The sequence below is a fragment of the Electrona antarctica genome (assembly GCF_951216825.1).
Source record: "Electrona antarctica genome assembly, chromosome: 24".
In the NCBI taxonomy this organism is placed as follows: Eukaryota; Metazoa; Chordata; class Actinopteri; order Myctophiformes; family Myctophidae; genus Electrona; species Electrona antarctica.
This window is the reverse complement of record NC_136803.1, coordinates 4459406-4482019: the sequence shown is the minus strand read 5'-3', so window position 1 is coordinate 4482019 and position 22614 is coordinate 4459406. Positions and strand designations below refer to the sequence as shown.

Genomic DNA, 22614 nt, shown 5'->3' with positions numbered 1-22614 from the left:
ACAGTTTTTTGTATTGAGTTGTGCTTGAAACGTACTGTAATTCTGCAAACTGTTAATAAATACTTCAATCAACTAGCTGATCTACATCGACACGTTGTGAGCATAGATTGGCAATTTGAACTATTCAAACATTTAAGAAAAAAGGTAAAGAAGTTTAGGGATACAAGCCTCCTGGCACTTTTTATATTTTTTTGAATGTTTTATTGAATTGTTTTATATTGTGCTAAATCAAATCAAATCAAATTAAATATTGTGACTTGGGTTTGTTGTGTCGACCACAATGGTAAGAGTGTAATGTAGATAATTTAAACATATAATGTAGCTAACATGTGTGGTGTGTACACATCGTTTCTGCCTGACAGACAATAATGATGTCACTTCCTACTTCTGCTGCTCTGTGGTAATTATCCCCCCCCCCCCCCCCACAAACACTTCCTCTATCTCTCTTTGCAGCCAGCCAGCCAGCCAGCCAGCCAGCCAGCCAGCCAGCCAGCCAGCCAGCCAGCCAGCCAGCCAGCCAGCCAGCCAGCCAGCCAGCCAGCCAGCCAGCCAGCCAGCCAGCCAGCCAGCCAGCCAGCCAGCCAGCCAGCCAGCCAGCCAGCCAGCCAGCCAGCCAGCCAGCCAGCCAGCCAGCCAGCCAGCCAGCCAGCCAGCCAGCCAGCCAGCCAGCCAGCCAGCCAGCCAGCCAGCCAGCCAGCCAGCCAGCCAGCCAGCCAGCCAGCCAGCCAGCCAGCCAGCCAGCCAGCCAGCCAGCCAGCCAGCCAGCCAGCCAGCCAGCCAGCCAGCCAGCCAGCCAGCCAGCCAGCCAGCCAGCCAGCCAGCCAGCCAGCCAGCCAGCCAGCCAGCCAGCCAGCCAGCCAGCCAGCCAGCCAGCCAGCCAGCCAGCCAGCCAGCCAGCCAGCCAGCCAGCCAGCCAGCCAGCCAGCCAGCCAGCCAGCCAGCCAGCCAGCCAGCCAGCCAGCCAGCCAGCCAGCCAGCCAGCCAGCCAGCCAGCCAGCCAGCCAGCCAGCCAGCCAGCCAGCCAGCCAGCCAGCCAGCCAGCCAGCCAGCCAGCCAGCCAGCCAGCCAGCCAGCCAGCCAGCCAGCCAGCCAGCCAGCCAGCCAGCCAGCCAGCCAGCCAGCCAGCCAGCCAGCCAGCCAGCCAGCCAGCCAGCCAGCCAGCCAGCCAGCCAGCCAGCCAGCCAGCCAGCCAGCCAGCCAGCCAGCCAGCCAGCCAGCCAGCCAGCCAGCCAGCCAGCCAGCCAGCCAGCCAGCCAGCCAGCCAGCCAGCCAGCCAGCCAGCCAGCCAGCCAGCCAGCCAGCCAGCCAGCCAGCCAGCCAGCCAGCCAGCCAGCCAGCCAGCCAGCCAGCCAGCCAGCCAGCCAGCCAGCCAGCCAGCCAGCCAGCCAGCCAGCCAGCCAGCCAGCCAGCCAGCCAGCCAGCCAGCCAGCCAGCCAGCCAGCCAGCCAGCCAGCCAGCCAGCCAGCCAGCCAGCCACACACACACACACACACACACACACACACACACACACACACACACACACACACACACACCGTCCTTGAGCAAGACTCTGTCTGAAGTCTGAACCCCTAATGAAGCTAGATTGGAATAATGATCAAATTCAAACAGCACATGTTGCCAATAAGGACAGAAGTCAGAGTCAATATTATCAACATTATACAGTATAATTATTATATTAATGCATTGTACAGGGACACATAATCCTTCCAAAACTGTTCAGTGTGGGTACAGTAACAGTTCCAAAACTGTAGCACTTGCCCTAGCCTTACAGGCTCAGCTTATGTAACTTAGATAGCATTTTATGTAGACATTATAGTACTATATAGTGCAGGGGTTCTCAACCCGTGGGTCGCGACCCCTCGGGGGGGGTCGCCAAATAATTTTGGGGGGTCACCAAATTATTTAAAAAAATATATATATTTTGCAACTGAATGGCTGGAAAGTGGAAATGAAGAGTTTACTATATAGTACACATAGTACATGCATACACCTTCCCTATTTATTGATGGTGTATTGTCTCTATTATTAAGCTTATTGTGAGCTTGTAGATCGGGTACTTTTGGTAAAGAATTACCGAAAGTAGCCGATCTACAAGCTCTGCTCACAATACGGACGTTTGGTGTTAACAGAAACAGCAGTCCAATAAATTACTATCTATAGGCCTACATAATTAAGTTTTAATGTATTTATCGCAATTCAATGAAATAATATAGATAACATATATTTTTTTCATGGCAGGAATGAATGAATATTAATAAAACATATGTTCGGACACAATTAATGTGTCTCACATGCATGTATTTAGCCTACGTTTGTGATAAAGAATCTCGCAAATATATTCTACAGCAAGCAACTGATTCCACTCCTAACGTCATGCACTGGGCCTGGGTGATACAATGAATCAGATTAGTAATACTATTGCAAATGAATTGTTTTATTATAAATAAAATAAAACAATTGCAAATAAATGCACAGATCATTTGTCTTCAAAATCCGCCAGGGAAGAAAAGAGGGGAAAACGAACGTTTAAAAAGTACATTAGTGTGATTTCTTTCGCTGGTTCAACTGCATGCGCTCATTGCGCTCCAACTCAGAAGATGCAGAAGCAGCGCACGTGCGCAAACGCGTGCATGTGCGCTCAAGAGCGAGCTTGCGCAATGCATTATGGGGCAGATTTGCTTCGCTGTGTTTTTGTAGTGACCATCGGATGGTCCCTACAATTCCCGGTGCATTGTGGGATACTTCAGTCCACTACATTAGGGTGCAAAAAATTAATTTACAGTGAATTCACATTTAAAAAGCATCTAAAATTCCATTTGATACAGTGAAGTGTTGTGTGTTTTTAGTTTTTTTTGTTTTGACGCTCTAACTTGTAATCTTAGCAATTTTTATTTTTATTTTATCTGAACTAATGTAAGTTGAATACTGACTTTAACAAATGTGTATTTGTAATTGTATGTCTACTGTAATATGTATTCTTATGTGGACCCCAGGAAGACTTGCTGGTTGCTATGCCACCAGCTAATGGGGATCCTTAATAAAAATCAAAAAAACTACAGCCTGACAGATACAACACTGTCTCCCAGCTGCACCAGCCTGGTGAAGACTACTCCTGCTGCCATTACCAATTTTAAACAACAGCTCCCACATATGGAGCTCTCACAAGATATGTACTGACAACAAAATGCTGGAACTACCAATTCAGACAGAAAACTATGAGGACAAGTGAATTACAATTCACAATTACAATTAACAATTCATTCACAATTAATCAACAAAATCTGACAAAAAAATGCTCTCTCTCCTTCCATGAGAGCAGCAGCATGTGTTCGCACCATTCAACACCCCCCACTACACTCACCACACATCCACTCACTTACACTGCTGATCTACTGATTAACACACCCCACTTTGTATGTTAGTATTGTTTGATTCATATGTTTGTTTATATGGTAAATAAATATTGGTTTGTGCACTTTTAAACAGCCGTGTGTCTTCCTCCTTTGTTATGGCCCAAGAGCCAGGTCATAACAGAGTGTGTGTGTGTGTGTGTGTGTGTGTGTGTGTGTGTGTGTGTGTGTGTGCGCGTGCATGTGCGTGTGCGTGTGCGTGTGTGTGTGTGCGCGTGCATGTGCGTGTGTGTGTGTGAAAACCGCAACCTGAAGGTCAGCACCAAAGTTGCCGTCTACAATGCAGTTTGTGTGTCTGCCCTACTCTATGGGGCAGAGACATGGACTCCATATCAGTTTGTGTGTCTACCCTACTCTATGGGGCAGAGACATGGACTCCATATCTACCCTACTCTATGGGGCAGAGACATGGACTCCATATCTACCCTACTCTATGGGGCAGAGACATGGACTCCATATCGACACCACCTCAAAAACCTGGAGGCCACATCCGCTGCCTTCAGAGGCTCCTTGGAATATCCTGGGAGGACAGAGTCCCCCACACTGAGATTCTAAACAACACAGAATCCACCTGCATGGAAGCAGCTGTGGCCAAAAAACACCTGCGGTGGATAGGACACACTATCCGCATGCCTGACCACCGCCTGTCCCGCCAAGTCCTCTACGGCCAACTGCATGATGCAAAGCGTGCCGCTGGTGGACAGAAGAGGCGCTCCAGGGACTACACCAAAGACCTCCTAAAGCGCACTACCATAAACCCCACGCAGCTCGAAGCTCTGGCACACGACCGCTCAGCCTGGCGGGTCACATGTGCCAGGGCAATTTCGCAGATAAGCGACAACAACCAACAGAGCAGGCTCGAGAGACGCGCCCAGCGACACCGGAGGGAAGCCGGCGTTCCTCCGGCAGGCGGGATCCCCTGTCCCGCCTGTGGAAAGAACTGCGGCTCGCGCATCGGCCTCGACAGCCACACCAAGTGGCATCAGCGGCAACAACGCTGGCATAAAGAGTGTGCACATGCATAAAGAGTATGCACATGCATAAAGAGGATGCACATGCATAAAGAGTATGCACATGCATAAAGAGTATGTAAATGCATAAAGAGGATGCACATGCATAAAGCGAATGGCAAATCGAGTGGCAAAGTGAGTTTAACATTGTTTAACGTTGTTTAATGCAATCAGATAGGACTTTTCTGATTGGATGTATGGGCTGTACGTCGAGGCCAGAAAGTCGTTTTTTGGCACTCAGGCGTTCCTGCATTACTTCCAGATATGAAGATGTCACTCACACACATACCCTCTTTTGCAAAGTTTCGCAAAAAACGACTGCACGTTTCAGACAGAACTGCTATTTTTGGAGGAATTAGAAATAAAAACAGCAAATACCTTCAGGCTTGGTCCCTTATTAATAAAATAAATAAATAAATAATAATAATAATAAACTGCTACATGGGGTCTGGATTGATTCCATGATGTTTCTTACCTGGCGTTGTTGTGCTGCAGTCTAAGAAGACGACCTCAGTGCTATGGCAGGACAGACGTCCTCAGTGTGGCAGGACAGATGTCCTCAGTGTGGCAGGACAGACGTCCTCAGTGCTATGGCAGGACAGACGTCCTCAGTGTGGCAGGACAGACGTCCTCAGTGTGGCAGGACAGGTCAAGTCCACTGCTTTAAGAAGGACTCCACTCGACCTGCCCATGAAAGGACAGGAAACACAGTGTCATTGGAGGATGCAGGTCTGATTGGTCAGCGTGTTGCTCAGGCCTCGCCTACTAGCACAACATTCAGCTAAACCATCCGTTCTAACTCACACCAATAGCCTCGTCAGCACATCCCCCCCCCACCCCCCCCCCCCCCTCACGGAAAACAACCGCACTGGCTTCCTGTCAAGTTCTGCATCTATTGCAAAACACAACCTCTTCCTCCTTCTCTCACCTAGAGATGTCGAAACGCCCTCCCTGTGGCCCCACAGGCAGTCGCTCTCAGGCCTAACCTCCATATATAAAGAATTGTGTATTTGTAGGTCTCTAAATGTTATGATGAATTGAACATGGTGGGCCCTGTTGTAAACAAGTGTAGGCCTAATGCTTTTATGGTATCGTCCACAGCTAACAGTTTTTTGTATTGAGTTGTGCTTGAAACGTACTGTAATTCTGCAAACTGTTAATAAATACTTCAATCAACTAGCTGATCTACATCGACACGTTGTGAGCATAGATTGGCAATTTGAACTATTTAAACATTTAAGAAAAAAGGTAAAGAAGTTTAGGGATACAAGCCTCCTCCTAGCACTTTTTATAGTTTTTTGAATGTTTTATTGAATTGTTTTATATTGTGCTAAATCAAATCAAATCAAATTAAATTAAATATTGTGACTTGGGTTTGTTGTGTCGACCACAATGGTAAGAGTATAATGTAGATAACATGTAATTTAAACATGTAATGTAGCTAACATGTGTGGTGTGTGTACACATCGTTTCTGCCTGACAGACAATAATGATGTCACTTCCTACTTCTGCTGCTCTGTGGTAATTACCCCCCCCCCACACACACACACACACACACTTCCTCTATCTCTCCATGCAGCCAGCACACACACACACACACACACACACACACACACACACACACACACACACACACACACACACACACACACACACACACACACACACACACACACACACACACACACACACACACACACACACACACACACACACACACACACACACACACACACACACCCTAATGAAGCTAGATTGGAATAATGATCAAATTCAAACAGCACAATAAGGACAGAAGTTAGAGTCAATATTATCAACATTATACAGTATAATTATTATATTAATGCATTGTACAGGGACACATAATCCTTCCAAAACTGTTCAGTGTGGGTACAGTAACAGTTCCTAAACTGTAGCACTTGCCCTAGCCTTACAGGCTCAGCTTATGTAATTTAGATAGCATTTTAAATAGACATTATAGTCCCCAAATTATTAAAAAAACATTTTTTTTTTTTTTTTTGGGGGGGGGTTTTGGTTTTTTTTGCAACTGAATGGCTGGAAAGTGGAAATGAAGAGTTTACATATAGTACACATAGTACATGCATACACCTTCCCTATTTATTGATGGTGTATTCACTGTATTGTCTCTATTATTAAGCTTATTGTAGCAGTCAGCGGGGCGGGGGTCCCGAGACATTGCCAAAGCATTTCTGGGGGTCCTGGCCAAAAACGTTGAGAACCCCTGATATAGTGTATACGCATTGTTTCATTGTACATATTTTCTACTGATGACCATTTCCATGTATTTGACGTATTACCATGTGTTGTTCTTGCTTACCGTCTGTAAGTCGCTCTGATAAATGATTGTAAAACAAGTGCAGCACTGTCTCTGGGCCTATACCTTTCACACACACTGTTTCTGGGCCTATACCTTTCACACACACTGGCCCTCATTTATCAACCGTGCGTACGCCAAAATATGGGTGTACGCCGAAATAGCAAATCTACAAGCTCACAACGCGTCGACGCGTTGTGAGCTTGTAGATTTGCTATTTTCAGCATGCAACCAAGTGTAAAATTACTTATACTGGATCTCTTGTCCACTAGTCCCTCCCTAACATTTTAGTCTAGTTTTTATTTGTGATGAAATTGTCAATTATATTTAGTCTTAGTTTCAGTTGTCATAGCGTAGTTTTCATTTAGTTTCCATTTAGTTTGTCAGTGAAATAAGGTAGTCTACAAAAAAACTGATCTACATTGACATGTTGTGAGCTCGTAGATTTGCTATTTGAACTATTCAAAAATGTTTATCAAAATAATAAAGGCAAAGAAGTTTAGGGAGGAAGATAAAGATGTATTATGTCATTCAAGCTGGCCGTGCACAGATTGTTATCTAAATATATATTGTACTCTGTTTTCAGGTAACAGGGAAGCAGCTCCCGAACCACCAGCCACCCGACCATCAAAGGCAGGCAGGGGTAGGTTTTATGTATTTCTGCATACACTTACACACACGTAAAATGCATTTATTGTATTGTAAATGTATATGTGTGTGTTTATAGTAAGTAATTGTGTGTTCTCTACAGTTGCACCGCGCAACTGTAGAGAACAGTTGCACCGCTCACTTCACAGGGGTGTGATTTTTATTATTACAGTAGAAGTTTACAGACCAAACTGTAAATAAAAGGTTTACATGACTTTCTGTCTCAGTCCGTATATAGCGAGCTGTAGTGAATAAGTACAGAACAGTTGCAACGCTCACTTCACAGGGGTGTGATTTGTATTATTACAGTAGAAGTTTACAGACCAAACTGTAAATAAAAGGTTTACATGACTTTCTGCCTCAGTCCGTATATAGCGAGCTGTATTGAATAAGCAGAGAACAGAATATGGGACAGAGTTGCACCACTCACTTCACATGGGTGTGATTTTTATTATTACTACAGTAGAAGTTTTTTTCTTATGAAAGCAGAGAGTCTTCTGTTTCATACGGTATATAGTATTTATATGTCGCTATAGGCCTTATTTTGTGAATATTGAGTTCGGGTCCATGTCTTCTCTGCAGTTATATCTGGTGGGCGCAATGTGCAATGTAACCAATTTATGACAAACTGTACATGGGATCAATGTTTACTCTTTTCCTCGTAAAAGTACACATTCAGGGCTTTCATTCGGTGTATAGGATGTATAGCATATTTATTGTGTTTATTGTTATATCTGCCTGTCAATGTCTGACTATAAACCTTCATAACTCTGCTTTCTTTAGAATAGATGATGATGATGATTGCCTCATTGTCTTGATCGCAAAACATTGGGGGGGGGGGGGGGGGGGGGGGGTTCATGGGCACATTGGGCAGCAAAAGTCTTGATCCGTACGGCTATAAAAAGTCCCATTCCACCGTTCGGTTCAGAACTATAGTATAACGGTGAGGCGTTATCATCAGCTGATTTTGTTTTTCAAGCTAGTGAAGTATATTTACTAACAAGAGAACATGCCTGGGCATGCAGGTTGGGGGCGATGGAGAAAAAAAAAAGATTCACCCGGCTGTGATGTCGACGACAACGGATCACAACACCACGGTTTAGGACGCGGAAAAGTTCGTTATACATTACACCCGGGTCGATTACGTCCCCGATGCGTTCATTGCGGTCTTATCACTACAATTATAATGAATAAAAAAGCGTTACAATCACACGTCCGAGCGATCTCCGATTATGACGGCTCTGCATGGCGATACGTGATCCCCCAACGGTAGACTGTCTGTTGTCATGGCGGCCCCTCTCGATACTGTAGTTCGTTTGTTAGTTCGTAGTATTGCAGGCTCGGGGATCGTTTGGTCGCTACAGTATGAAGAAGGAAACATGCATCTGTCCATGTGTGTTGCAGACGTTATGCAATGCAATGCCGATCGGATCCGGTGCATATGTGTTTAGGCAGCGATCCGTTCATCATGTGTTTTTCCGAGAGACAGAGCCAGGACAGAGCCCCCACCTCCTCCTGCAGGAGAAACAGGAGGGGAGGGGGGAATCGAGTAGTATAGTGTTGTGTGAAAGCCAATAGGTGGAGGAAAGCCTGGTGAGGCGAGGTTAGGTGAAATTTGATTCTTTTCACACACCGACTAGATCGGCATGGGCGCGTCCATTTTACACAGGCTTCTACACGTAAAGCGGCCCGACCTCCTGTTTTCAGGAGGGGAGGGGGGTTTTTGTTTTTTTGTTTTTTTTTCTGATCACGTGAGCGGGACTAAGCAGCAATGATAGGGCGATGGTTCTTCATTGTCCGGGTGGGTAAAAAGATGAATGAAAGTATGCTATAAAAGTGATTAAAACGTATGGATACGTGGTTCGCACCCGACGTTTGATTAATTGATAACGTATTGATACGCGATTCGCGTCGGCTGTGTTAACCCATTTAGACCTGAAGACGTTTCTGCAAATGTCTTCTAAATCCTGACAGTTTTCTGAAAAGCCTATGTTTCTATGTCAGTCGTTCTTAAAGTTTTTCATGTCAAGGACCCCAAAAATATATGTAATTGGCCGCCGACCCCCATCTGAAAATATGTTGTTCCAGGGATCCCCCATGAAGCAAAGATTGAGTTAAAAACGATCGCTCTGACAGAATATATATTCAAAGATTTGCACCACATTTTCTCGATTTTTCAAAAATAGCAGACCTACAAGCTCGTAGCGCGGCACTCGGTGCCGCACTATGAGCTTGTAGATCTGCTATTTTTCAATAGCTAAAGTATAACATAATTCTTAAAACACCAAAAGGGGTTCCCGCCCGTCACTACACCATTGGTTCTAAAAGTTGGGGTCTCAGCTAGTCCTTAGAAGGGTAGAAACTAAAATCAGCCAGAGAATGTATCATTCATTCTGTACAGTACTATGCTGCATGAATAAACATACAATTTGATAGCATACAGTAGATCACCCAGGTTTTATGGTTTTTCAATCCCCACACGTGTATGTATAAGTGTTGCAACACTTAAAATGCAGAATATGAAATGCTGGGTGTATGACTTGACTACCGCGGCCTGAATGATTCAGCCCTGCAGCCCTGGTGTGAGATATGATCTGGACAACAGATGTCAATATGAAGTTGAGGATAACATTGACCACTTCTGTGTCTTCTGTCTCTCTCCTTTCTTTCGTAATCTTTTTTGTCATCAGACGGACAGCTTGGTCATATACTTCTCTCTTTGTTGACGTTTTGTTAACTCATCCTCCTGCCGTTAACCCAGTGGTGGAAAGTAACTAAGTACATTTACTCAAATACTGTACTTAAGTAGGCCTACAATTTTGAGGTATTTGTACTTTACTTGACTGTATTCCAATTTCCAATACATTTACATCTACTCCACTACATCTCAGAGCCAACATTTGTACTTTTACTCCACTACAATTATTTGAAAACTTTAGTTACTAAAGTAAAGGGCCCCAGCACGAAAAGCTACTATACCCGCATACGGCCTGTTTTGAAACCGAATATACAAAAGATATTTTGACACTACTTTTTTCACTTAAAGGAGGAAACTGATGACAAAAAGATACAAAAAGAGAGAACTATGACTCATTTCGACTTCATGTTGACATATCCGTGGTGCAGTAGATCATATCATGGAGATGCGGTCCGGTACGCTCTTAACCCATTTAGACCTGAAGACGTTTCTGCAAATGTCTTCTAAATCCTGACAGTTTTCTGAAAAGCCTATGTTTCTATGTCAGTCGTTCTTAAAGTTTTTCATGTCAAGGACCCCAAAAATATATGTAATTGGCCGCCGACCCCCATCTGAAAATATGTTGTTCCAGGGATCCCCCATGAAGCAAAGATTTAGTTAAAAACGATCGCTCTGACAGAATATATATTCAAAGATTAAAAAAAAAAAAATTTGAAGTTAAACTGTCTACCTGGTTGTAAATAGTAGGCTACACATGTTTTCTTATATTATTTTAGGGGGGGGGGGGCAAATACATGGGTTTCTATCTAGGCTACTGTGCAGGGTTTACATCCAGTCTAAAGCCCGCCCACTGTATTCGCCAACACACACACACACACACACACACACACACACAAGAACCTAACAGTGCTAAGTAGCGCTGCACGTGTCCGCTCGATGTAACACTAACGTGACACGTACGCTGTCTGTAAAAACACAACCACTGGTTTCATAGTTCACAGAGAGAGAGAGAGAGAGAGAGACATTCATTGAATATAGCCTATGGTCATTTATCAATGGAGTGTACATTTTGCCTTTTAAAATTCGAGCGTGGGTGTTGGCGTGTGCTCACGTCGGCACAGCATTTATGATTTGCTTGTTTATACACTGCTTTTATGCCTTTTGTAATCTTGGCATCATTGAAAATGACGGCTCTGCCCTCAATGTATTTCTAAGAAAATAAATAAACGTTGAATAAAAAAATTAAAAGATGGAAGTACTCGCAGTTTGTACTTAAGTAAAAGTATCAGTACCAAATTGAATACATTGTCTGGTTCGGTGTTCAAGATTTACTTGAGTAAAAGTACAAAAGTATTGGCACTAAAATATACAGTTAAAGTAAAAAGTAAAAGTACTAATTAGGCAGAAGGTCCCGTTTAAGAAGTTTCGAAATGTATAAAACAAATGTATATATATTTTAAATCCTTTGAAGATAACAGATCTATACAAACTCACAAGGTGACGCGATGTGAGCTTGTAGATCGGCTATTTTCAAATAGCCAAAGTGCTTAATGGACGTATGTTTTGTAATAATACAAATAATCAAAATCTACAAACAGCATCTTCAGCTCCTGAATGGTCTATTTAAAAATAATACTGTCAATTAACAGCTCAAACTTTTCAGGCCGTGACCCAAATTGAACTGCTACTTTTACTTTTAAAGGAGCATTCAGTGATTTGGAAAAAAAAAGGTCCACCCGGTAACAAGATGTGCACATGCACACGCTCTACAGTGGGGGAAGTGCAACAGACCAACAGCATGCGCACCAAAGCCCGCCCCACTCGATCATGATTGGAGGAAGGCCCCTCTCATCCTGATTGGATGAAGGCTTTGCCACCCAAAGCCCAAACCGAAACTAGGGTTTTTTGAACCCAGGGGCTCACTGGGGACAGGGAGGAACTCCTTATATGGTCAGCACACTCTATAGTAGGGAGGATTATCCAGAAAAAAAGAAAAAATAAGTGATATTTGAATTAAGTCAAATCACTGAATATACCTTTAAGTAAAACATCCGAGTAGGCCTACTTCTTCTACCACTGAATATAAAACATGATGCTGGGTGTTTGTGCACGGTTAGAGAGAGCGCAGGGGGTGCAGAGTTGTACTCACTGTGATGTCTCTCGTCCATCCTGGGTCGTCCATCCTGTCTGCGCAGTGGGTCGTTAGTCTGTCTGTCTGCGCAGTGGGTCGTTGGTCTGTCTGCGCAGTGGGTCGTTGCTATGTCTGTCTGCGCAGGAGTAGCGAAGACAACCTTGTTATCCATAAACTGTTCCCTACACACGTAAAAAATAAATAAACACATACAAAATAAATAAAAAATTGTTAAAAGATACTGATAACGGATTCACCTTGAACTCTTCTGTTGAATAATCATAATAACCTTTTTGATTGTCAAGTTAGAATTGATGAGGTGAAACGTTGGCATGTTTTCTAAAATAAATGACACAGGGAAGAGTTCCTGTCGATGAGGGCTAGGTGTACTACAATAGACAAAGTAAAAGATTGCAATTATGCAGATGTATTAAGTAATTATGTATGTAAGGAACCTGTTACGGTGAGTAGGGATGAGGACTCAAATGCAGGAGACACCACTGAGGCTGCGTACACACCTAAAGAACAAATGTTTGGTCCGTGTGCGATGCCTGATTGCTATTTGATTGCTGCTCCAATTCATTTTCAATGGGAGTCACGTCGTTTGATCGGACAAACCTGTCCGATGTGGGGGCGGAGGGCACAACAAACACATCGGACACCTTGTAGTCAAAACAGCCAACGAACAGGGTGGGACTTCAGATCGGACAGAAGGGTGTTTTTTAACCGCCAACTAATAGGAGAGAACTTCCGTTCTTGTCAGCACTGGGTGGGGTTTAGGCTGTAGTCTTCTGAGTTACGTGACACAGACTATTATATCGCTTGTTTGTATGTCTTCTTTTGGCTAGGGCCGTGCGTAACTTGGAGAGTCCAAGTTGCGCACGGCTGTCTCCAGTCAGTGAGTGAGTCCAGTCTGGTACTAAGTTCTATTCTATATACAGAAATACAGGACGATAGCCAAAATAGCCGTCGGGCCTCGGCAGTTGTGAGGCTGCATTAATAATTAGTTCTAAAAGCATGTCTTTTTTACGGGGATCACTATTGATTTTAATAGTAGACGCATATATGTCTATGAGTAGCCTAGAGTAGAAATGTAATGGCAGCGTACGAGGTTCACATGCGCAAATATAACAGATGTACAAGTTATCGACACGAATGGTACTTACGGTATGGTACACGATGTAAGCTTGTGGATCTGTTTATTTTAAGCATGCGCCACCGCCACCACGCAAAGTTATGACGCGCGCACATGTGGGGGGAGAGACCCGATATATTTTATAGCTCTATGGGAGAGACGCAGACAGAGAAATATTTAAAATCATCCTGTCTCGCTCTAGCGCACGGCCGCACGCATAAAGAGCCAATGGAGCAAATGTTAAATAAGCTACACAGGTGGTCCTAAATGGTTAATTGATTACATCACTATAGCAAAAGACGTGATATAGGTCAACTGCAGCGGAGCTGTTCTGACTTGAAGCTTAACTGACCAGCACGGCTTCAAGTTTAAACCATAAGATGACATGGAAATGCCCGTCGATTTGATGCGCAGAAATAACATAGGCCTATATCGAATCAGGTTAAGGTGCACACATGGAAGAAAAGTCCCTTTTATCGGGATTCGGGGATACTTTGTTGTAGGCTATAACACCTGCTCCTCTGTTCATCTGTTGCCTTATTTGGCTAATAAAATAATTAAGAATGAATGCAATTTCAAGTTGTTGCTGCAATCATGATTCATGTTGCTGTTCTCTTCTCTCTGTGTGACTGAAGGTTGCGCCCAAAATTTGTAGACAGTGATTTCCCGCACCCCCTCATGTTATTTTTCCCTCCGTCGTAAAATGACCTCTTTTCTTTTTTTCACTATTTGGTTCGCTTAACATGTCCACGTGTCATTTGTTTACATATTTGGTACGCTTTACAAAGTCCAGTGTGAACACCAAACGGACCAAAATCAAAATGCAAATATTTGGTCCTTGATCCGGACCTTCTAAGTGAACTTTGAGTGTGAAAAACGGCCTCGACAAACTACCGCTAGCTGCTGCTGCAGTCAAGAAAACTACACTGAACATATGTGCATCTATTTCCGCGTGTCGTAGCACCGCCCAAATCGCGCAAAGTATTGTGGGACATGGAGGCATCAAATCATAAAAATGTAATCAGTGGTCGGTCGGACAGATCTGTGTGTCCGAAAGGTGTGTACGAAGCCTGAGACAGAACAATTAAACTTAGAAGGATTCATTAATCAAACTCAGGATCTTCCACAACTGGGCAAAAGGCAGATAAAACTCAGAATGCATAACAGGAACTCACCCAACAGGGAACTAACGAACCAACAAGAACAATGCAAACACAGGACTTAAATAGACCCAGGATAACAGGGCACAGGTGAACTCAACTGACAATCAACACTGGGATAGGCTGGGGGACTAACAGGACACAGGTGGAAACACTGACCAATTACAAGGTTAGACAAGGCAGGAAAACAGTAGGCTAACTAGGAAGACAGGAAACACTAAAAACAATACTACAAAATAAGACGAACAAAACCAAGGTAACAAACAGTGTAACCAAAACAAACAAACAGAACAGTCAGGAACACATGACCAAAGACCAAAACAGAGCGTACTGAAATGACAAATCAAAGTCCAAAAGCAAAATAAGGACAGTCAAAGTCCACGGTGCGAGGAGCGGACCGTGACAGAATCTCAATGTTCGAAAACATAGCCTAATGTTTATGTAGCAGGGATAATATATTATGGGAGATAATGACTACACCACCCTCACAGATAGGAGTGAGGGATCCTACAAACACATTAACCATATATTGTATTTATATTGGACAAGGTAAGTGAACAAAGGTAAGGTAACCCAAATTGGTTAAGTGTTCAGAATGAACAGAACCAGAGGCTGATGTACCAAAAAGGTTTATTCAACATCAAGTTTATTGAATCTTAAAAAGGAAGTTGTGTTAAAATACGAAGGGAAGGAGGGGTTATTATGATCATAAAAAATCACACCCATGTGAACTGAGTCGTGCAGTGACGTCACACACTAACCAAAGCAACCGTGCTCATCTGTACGTGGCCCCACGTACAGGTACACACATACACAGATACAGACAAAGCTGGTTGTTGGAGTGGTTTCCACCACTCAAAAATGGGACTATAAGCCCACAAGTGGCAAATTGGTGATGAATGGTGAAGGCTAACTAATTGCACACAGCAAATAAACAAATCAAATTAAGTATATGCCAATAAATAAATAAATAAATATGCCATCCAAATTCACATAAAGTAAAAATATTGCGACCCTGGTTCGCAGATGACTATGAAAACCTGTAAAACCTGTCTGTCGTGCCGTCAGTACACTCAAGACACTGCCCCCGCTGCCACCCTTAGATCTCCATACATGGAGCTGACCTGTTCCGACATTCCATATGTTGATCTGACCTCATCAAACCCTGTACACTCAAGACACACTCCATATATGGCCAGTACAGAATTCATTCCATATGTTGATCTGACGCCCCATGCCAAAGCGCCAGCGCTCGCCCAGCAGTCTGCTGTCACCCAGGCGGATGCGTGCACGCAACCTCAGAAGCCCTCAGGGCGCCTTACTGGTTAAAGGGAAACTTCACCCTTTTTGCAAAAAAATATATGTTTAATGACATTTAGAAGATTTAGAACACTTTCCTGGTGGTCTGTGTGTGTAATGTGTGGTTTTTAGATATTTTAGATTTTAGCAGTGAGCCCAGTGTGTTCATGTCAATCATGTCAATTAGTTTTTTTCTACTTAAAGGACCACTTCACCACTTCTTCATATAATTGGTCCTCACTAATGATCAAGATAAAATAGCACAATTTGTTCCTACTCAGTCTGTGTCTCATTGGAGGGCTGTGGGTAGTTCAGAAACCCGTCCACCAGTGACATCTTCGTTAATATATATATATATATATATTCAGATTTTAATTATCTTGAGAACTATGTTTTCCATTTTTGCATTGCAACTTTACTCGAGTAAAAGTACAAAAGTATTGACATCAAAATTAACATCTCTGTTATATTGTTTTGTTTTGTTTTGTTATGTTATGTGTTTGTTTTGTTATGCATTTCTTTGGTTGTGTTTTGTCTATGTCTGTCAATGTTTCATATACAAAAGAAAATTAATAAAGTACAAATCAAGGGTAAAAGTACTCAGTAAAAGTACCCATTTCAACTTTTCAAATGCATGGAAATCTTTTGAAAATAGATCTACAAAATTAAAACTACAATCAAACTGATGGAAGTTCAAAAAGGGAAACACAAATTAAGGATAATTCCGTGTTGTTAGTTTATAGATCAATCAGGTTTATAAACTGAAGATTAGAGTTCAATTCTCCTGAAGAACATTCTTACTGTCCATTACTGTCCATCTATATTGTGGAAGGTGGGTTAAGTAAGACGTTCTCCAATACTACTGACATCCCAGTGTGGCTCAAGAGATAAATCTGGAACTTAGAAACCAGAGGTGCAGTGTTCAAACCTCACATTTTCACTGTCCATCTAATGTCTGAAAGGTGGGTTAAGTAAGACATTCGCCAATATATCCAACATATCTTTCATTGAGCAAACAAGATGTTTAGTTTGCCTTAGTAATGTCATTCATTGCATACCAGTTATTGTCATCTCTTTTCTTAGTTTTAGATGACAACAACTATAGCACTTTTAATCAACCAGAAATATAAATGCTCTTGTTTAATAAAAAACTATAGCATTTTTAATCAACCAGAAATATAAATGTACTTGTTTGATACATTACTTTTCAGATTTATATTTGTCATGACAAATATCAAATGAATAATCAAGTATAGGTAGGACCTGGGATGAAAATTGAATCCAACCACTTACATTTCATGTATTTACACCAATCAAAACATCTGTGCTGTGAACAATTTAGGCTAACAAGAATAACGCATTGTGACATTGTATGACTTTCTTTTTTAACTAGAGCACTGTACTAAATGTTTTAACTATAGTTGTTTACAACTTAATTATTATGACATATATCATAACTTCATATACTATTCCGATGTCAATGTAGGAATTTAACACCTTTCTGCATGTGATGTTGGCAGGATTTCATTGAAAAGGTTCAATTGAATTAGAAAAACAAGCATACAGTACATCATGAAATTATTAGTGGCTAATGATAATAATTACGATGACTGTTTTCTTTTACAAGGGTAGAAGGCAAACAAGTGTACTGTATTTATAACATACTTTTAGTTTTAAGTTGTTTCCCTTCCAGCACCAGCAGGTTACTAAATATATCATACAGATCTGAGCCTGCAACAAACAAACATTTCTGAGCCTGCATGTTTTCAATCAAACTAATTACATCCTGCTTTCTGGAGTTGTCATGTGACCAGCCCACAGCAACAGGGTTGGGGTTTTGGACTTTATTTGAACCTAAACCACAGAAATACAATTCAATTTACAGCATAAATAAGTTAAAATAACCCATAATCACTAAATCATTACAGTGTTTAACAAAATAATATGTGCTTGTCTTACTTACATGTCTAAACAGGAGAAACAAACATTTCTGAGCCTACATCTGATCTGCCATTTTCAGCGAATATATGGAAGGGACCAAGTACCAATATTGTACCCTAACCCAGGGGTTCTCAACCCGTGGGTCGCGACCCCTCGGGGGGGTCGCCAAATTATTTTGGGGGGTCCCCAAATAAATAAAAAAAACTGAAAAATGAAAATGAAGAGTTTACATATAGTACACATAGTACATGCATACACCTTCCCTAATGATTATATCTGGTTTCAGTATTTATTTATGGTGTATTGTCTCTATTATTAAGGTTATTGTAGCAGTCAATTTATATTGGGGGTCAGGAGGGGCGGGGCGGGGGCCCCGAGACGTTGCCAAAGCATTTTCGGGGGTCCCCGGCCAAAAACGTTGAGAACCCCTGCCCTAACCTACCAGTAAAATTCCGAATTGCCGATAGATATAATGTAATAGCACCTAAATGCCACACATGACGTTTGGTAGCCAATGCTACCCTCTGGCGCTTGAAACCATGTATTACATTTAGCAATTAATTCAAACTTGCCACAAGGTCATCAATTTTAGAGTTTGCTACTACAAACAACTCCACATTAAAGCAATTTCAGGGAAATTATAAACTGTGAAATAAGGAAATTATTTTCTGGACTTTGGATCACATCTCATTTTCATTGTCTTATGGGCCTTATGTGCACACTCACAGTTTGTGTGACTGTAACGGCGGCTACCAAATTAATATTTAAACAGCTCTGCATAGCATAGGTAGGTATGGACCGGTATAGAGTAAATAAAGACAGAATGTAACAAATGCATTTATTGAAACTAAGGGGGTGCAGCCGGCAGCTCAGAGTTATGCAGGGGGACGCAGAGTTGGCTGTATTTCTTGGAAGGTGCGGACGTGCCGATCTCATCATACACCTAAATGAACAGATAAGGCACATTAGTTTAGGATTAAACAGTACAGCATACTGGTAAGACTTGTGAAGAAGGAATGTAAATCTCTGACGTCTAAGCGTACCTCTGTCTGTTCTCATCATAGAATAATAAAAGGTTCTCATCCTCCTTCCACAGTGGGTGTGTAGTGTTCGGGCAAAAGAGTTCCCTTCGGGTCTACGCACCCCTTTTATTAGTTCCGGTTGGAGTGGACTATAATTAATTTAATCATGTGTGTGTAAGGCTAGCTAAATGGCATAATGCTAACTGTAAGTATGTGTTGAGGGTGCATGCATATGGTAGGGGTTTAGGTAATGGTATTGTGTGATTATAGGAGTGGGGGATATTCTGGAGTTACCTGGGGAACAGTATCTTATTAGGGTAGAATAGAAATATTGAGTGAAAACCTCAGCTCCAAACACGCTGATTTATCCACAAAGATTTTAATCCCTTGCTCTTAATTTGGTGACATTTAACTGCATTTATAATCAGCACTTCAACATCTCTGTTTTCATCTATTTCTCACTCAGACCGGCATTCTTCCTCCTTTTTGTTTTAGTCCCACCCCCTTTCAGACCCTTCTCCCCTGCTAAGTTGACTAGAGTTGATTGACACTTGACTGCCCAATGAACATGCTTCCATGAGCTTGGTATAGAGCGTCGCAGTCCCGCCTCCTACCATGGACCAGGAAATGAAACCCAATGCATTATTCTCATAGACATTTCTTAAAGTATTTATTTAAAGACGGTTACGCCGCGGACAAAGCCAACTCGAGTCGTGACAACTCATGACAACAAAAACAATATTTTGGACCAAACAAATAATTAGAAAGAAGAAAAAAAACGGCAGGTTACAACACTTTTTTTGTTTTTCTTCTTTGTAATTATTTGTTTGGTCCAAAATATTGTTTGTGTTGTCATGAGTTGTCACGACTCGAGTTGGCTTTGTCCGCGGCGTAACCGTCTTTAAATAAATACTTTAAGAAATGTCTATGAGAATAATGCATTGGGTTTCATTTCCTGGTCCAGGGTAGGAGGCGGGACTGCGACGCTCTATAAATGTGACATAGGAGCACAACTGAACTGATTATCAACTGTCAGTGGCATGAAACGAAACCTGGGTTCAACTGGGTGGCTTAGTATAATAAGTAGACAGCTGTAGGTGAATGTATAGAGTGGCTGCCTGGTGAGCAGAAGGTCACAGTTTCAAGACCCTGGCAGTGTGTCTGGGTGTAAGCTGAGGGATACATTTAACTCACTGTTTTACAGACATAAACCTGAACCTATTGTCAGATAATTCTCAACATACAATTTGGAAAGTTCCGACATTGGGTGGACTCGAACCGCCACCCTCTCGGTTAACAGCCAAGTGCGCTAGCCTGTTGCACCACTTCAACCTTCAGTGATGTATCTTTGCTTTCAGATTGAGCCGTACCAAACCAGATATGAAAAGCAAATTATTATTGAGGGGGTTGCAGGTGGTCCCCATGCAGCTAAATGGAGAGTTGGTAACCAAATAGACCCTTAATTATTAGATCTTTAACTCTTGAGAGTGTAAAATGAGTAAAACACTAGCCTATTGTGCCACTTAGACTACAGCCTGAAGTTATTTCTCTATTTGGTACAATTTACAATTTAGGCATTTAGCAGACGCTCTTAATCCAGAGCGACTTACATTAAGCAAGAACAAAAAGCATGGGAATACATCACATATATAAAAAGCATTTATCAAGAAATGCTTTTTACAGCCCAATCTGAGAAATTATATTTTGAAAACACGGGAGCTTACATACAGTACATCGGCTAGCGACTCGAACACATAGCTATTGATTATATCTTTTGACATGCCTAGAAGTCCAATGTGGTATCCATTGATTATATCTTTGGCGATGCTTTTGTCGATACTGATACCACTATTTGTTTATTTCATTTTTGTTGTTTTTATTTCTCCCTTTTGTGCTGCCAGGGGAAAACAAATACATCTTCAATACAAGACATACATGTTCAGCATCTACAGCTTGGTAGACTGCAGATGACCAACACACCAACATAGCCAACACAAAATGTATGCTTTTGCTTATCAACAACATATAATGCCTTCTTGACTGTCTTAAAGGGCCTATGTGACATCCTTTAGAGACGCTCCTGTGAGACTATAATGGCCCTTCTAGAAGAAACCTGTCCAAAACATACACCACTAAACACTAGTGGTAATTTTGGCATATTTCACATTTCATAGTTTTTTTAATAACATTTCATTTAGTTTTAGTCATCTGAAAGGTTTTCGTTTTGTTAGTTAGTTTTAATCGGCAAAATTGAATACGATTTTACTACAGTTGATTTTGTCACCAAAAATGTATTTTGGCAGGCCTTGATGGTGTCATAATGCGTGATTTTCAGAGCAAAACCAAACATAAAATGATATATTTAGTCTTAGTTGTAGTCATCATAGCTTAGTTTTTTATCAATGAAAGAAAACCTAAAATAAACAAATAAATGCTTGATGAAAATATGCTTGCGAAAGGATACATTATATTTGAAAAGTATTCCCACAGATGAAACTAAAGCCCATGAATGTAAATGTTTATAATTGGTGTCTGCTGGGAAAGGAAAACCCTTTCACTTCATTCAGTATAAAGGATACATGGTGTGACACTTACTGATGACATCATCATCATCACCATCATCAGTGGCTTGCTGTTTGGCACCGTCTCCACACCATAGCTCAAAACGGTCTTAAGCTGCGCACTTCTTAAGCTGCGCGCAGCTTAAATTCTGAGTTTTTAGACAGCTGGTGGATGGAAAAGAAGCTCCACCTCCGCGGAAGACTTGAGCGGAGGAGAGCGTTTCCGGGAATCTGGCCGTCGCGCAAGTATTCGGCGGAGGTGGAGCTTAATTTCCATCCACCAGCTGTCTAAAAACTCAAGCTTTAAGCAGCGCGCAGCCGAGAACGTGCGCAGCTCTTTTGACCGTGTGGCAGCACCTTGGGTGTCTGTGTCTGGAGCTCTGGGATGGGGTCTCTCTCTCTCTCTCTCTCTCTCTCTCTCTCTACCTCTCTCTCTCTCTCTCTTTCTCTCTTTCTCTCTCTCTCTCTCTCTCTATACCTCTACCTCCCTCTACCTCTCTCTCTCTCTGGTTCAAAGTTTTCCTTTTAAGGCAGGTTGTCAGGCCGACCATGAGCATCTCTCCCATGTAAGATGTCATAAAGAGCCCACATCACAGGGGGGGAGAGGGGGGGTGCAGTTTAAAAAAAGACATCCATGCTGCCCCCCTGCATGCATTATGTCATGACATCAACTATAGCAGTTAAAACCACCCATGCGTTAAACGTACGGCCGTGTGCTTTGTCCAACAACCATCCGAGTGTCTTTTTTTTGGAGTTCAGGGGTGCTTGGGTGGTTGTCATTGTGGGTTGGGGTTAGCCAAGAGGGGATATCAGTATCTGGCTTCTGGTCTGCTATGTACGCAGCACATTAAAACCTGATCCTGGGCCTGGGCCATGGCTCAGTGGTCCAGGCACCTTGGCTGGTAATCCAGTCTGGCAGTGTGCCGCGGGTTCGACTCCCGATCCCGACGGCCTTCACTGCATGTCTTCCCCCCATCTCTCTCCCCATTTCCTGTCAGCCTACTGTCTGTCCCTCCATAAAAAATATAAAATAAAGGCAAAAGCCACAGAAAAAAAACATTAAAAAAAAAAGATCCTGGACAGGCCCCCAACGTGACAACCATGGTTCCGAACCCCAGTCCCTGCTGCTGGTCTTCAGGCAGGACTACAGCATTCACTCCCCTTGAAAGGGATAGTTCACCTCCACTGCTGGTCCCGGTCATGGCCGAGCCCCCAATATATACAGTAACACCCTGGATTCAAATGCGGGTCTCTCTGCGTG

General features: G+C 42.6%; 1 protein-coding gene across 3 annotated transcripts in view; it reads right to left on the bottom strand.

The window, feature by feature from the left end:
* LOC306917282 (NACHT, LRR and PYD domains-containing protein 3-like) overlaps nt 1–13449 on the bottom strand; it is a 42999-nt gene extending 29550 nt beyond the window's left edge. For 2 of the 3 annotated variants that reach the window (XM_079495429.1, XM_079495431.1), the window contains exons 1-3: nt 13402–13449; nt 12254–12417; nt 4899–5107 (exon numbers count right to left, since the gene is read on the bottom strand). The gene's annotated coding sequence lies outside the window, so the exon portion shown is untranslated. The remainder of the gene's footprint in view (nt 1–4898; nt 5108–12253; nt 12418–13401) is intronic. The other variant, XM_079495430.1, reaches the window with a different exon arrangement.
* Between the last annotated feature and the right edge of the window lie 9165 nt (nt 13450–22614).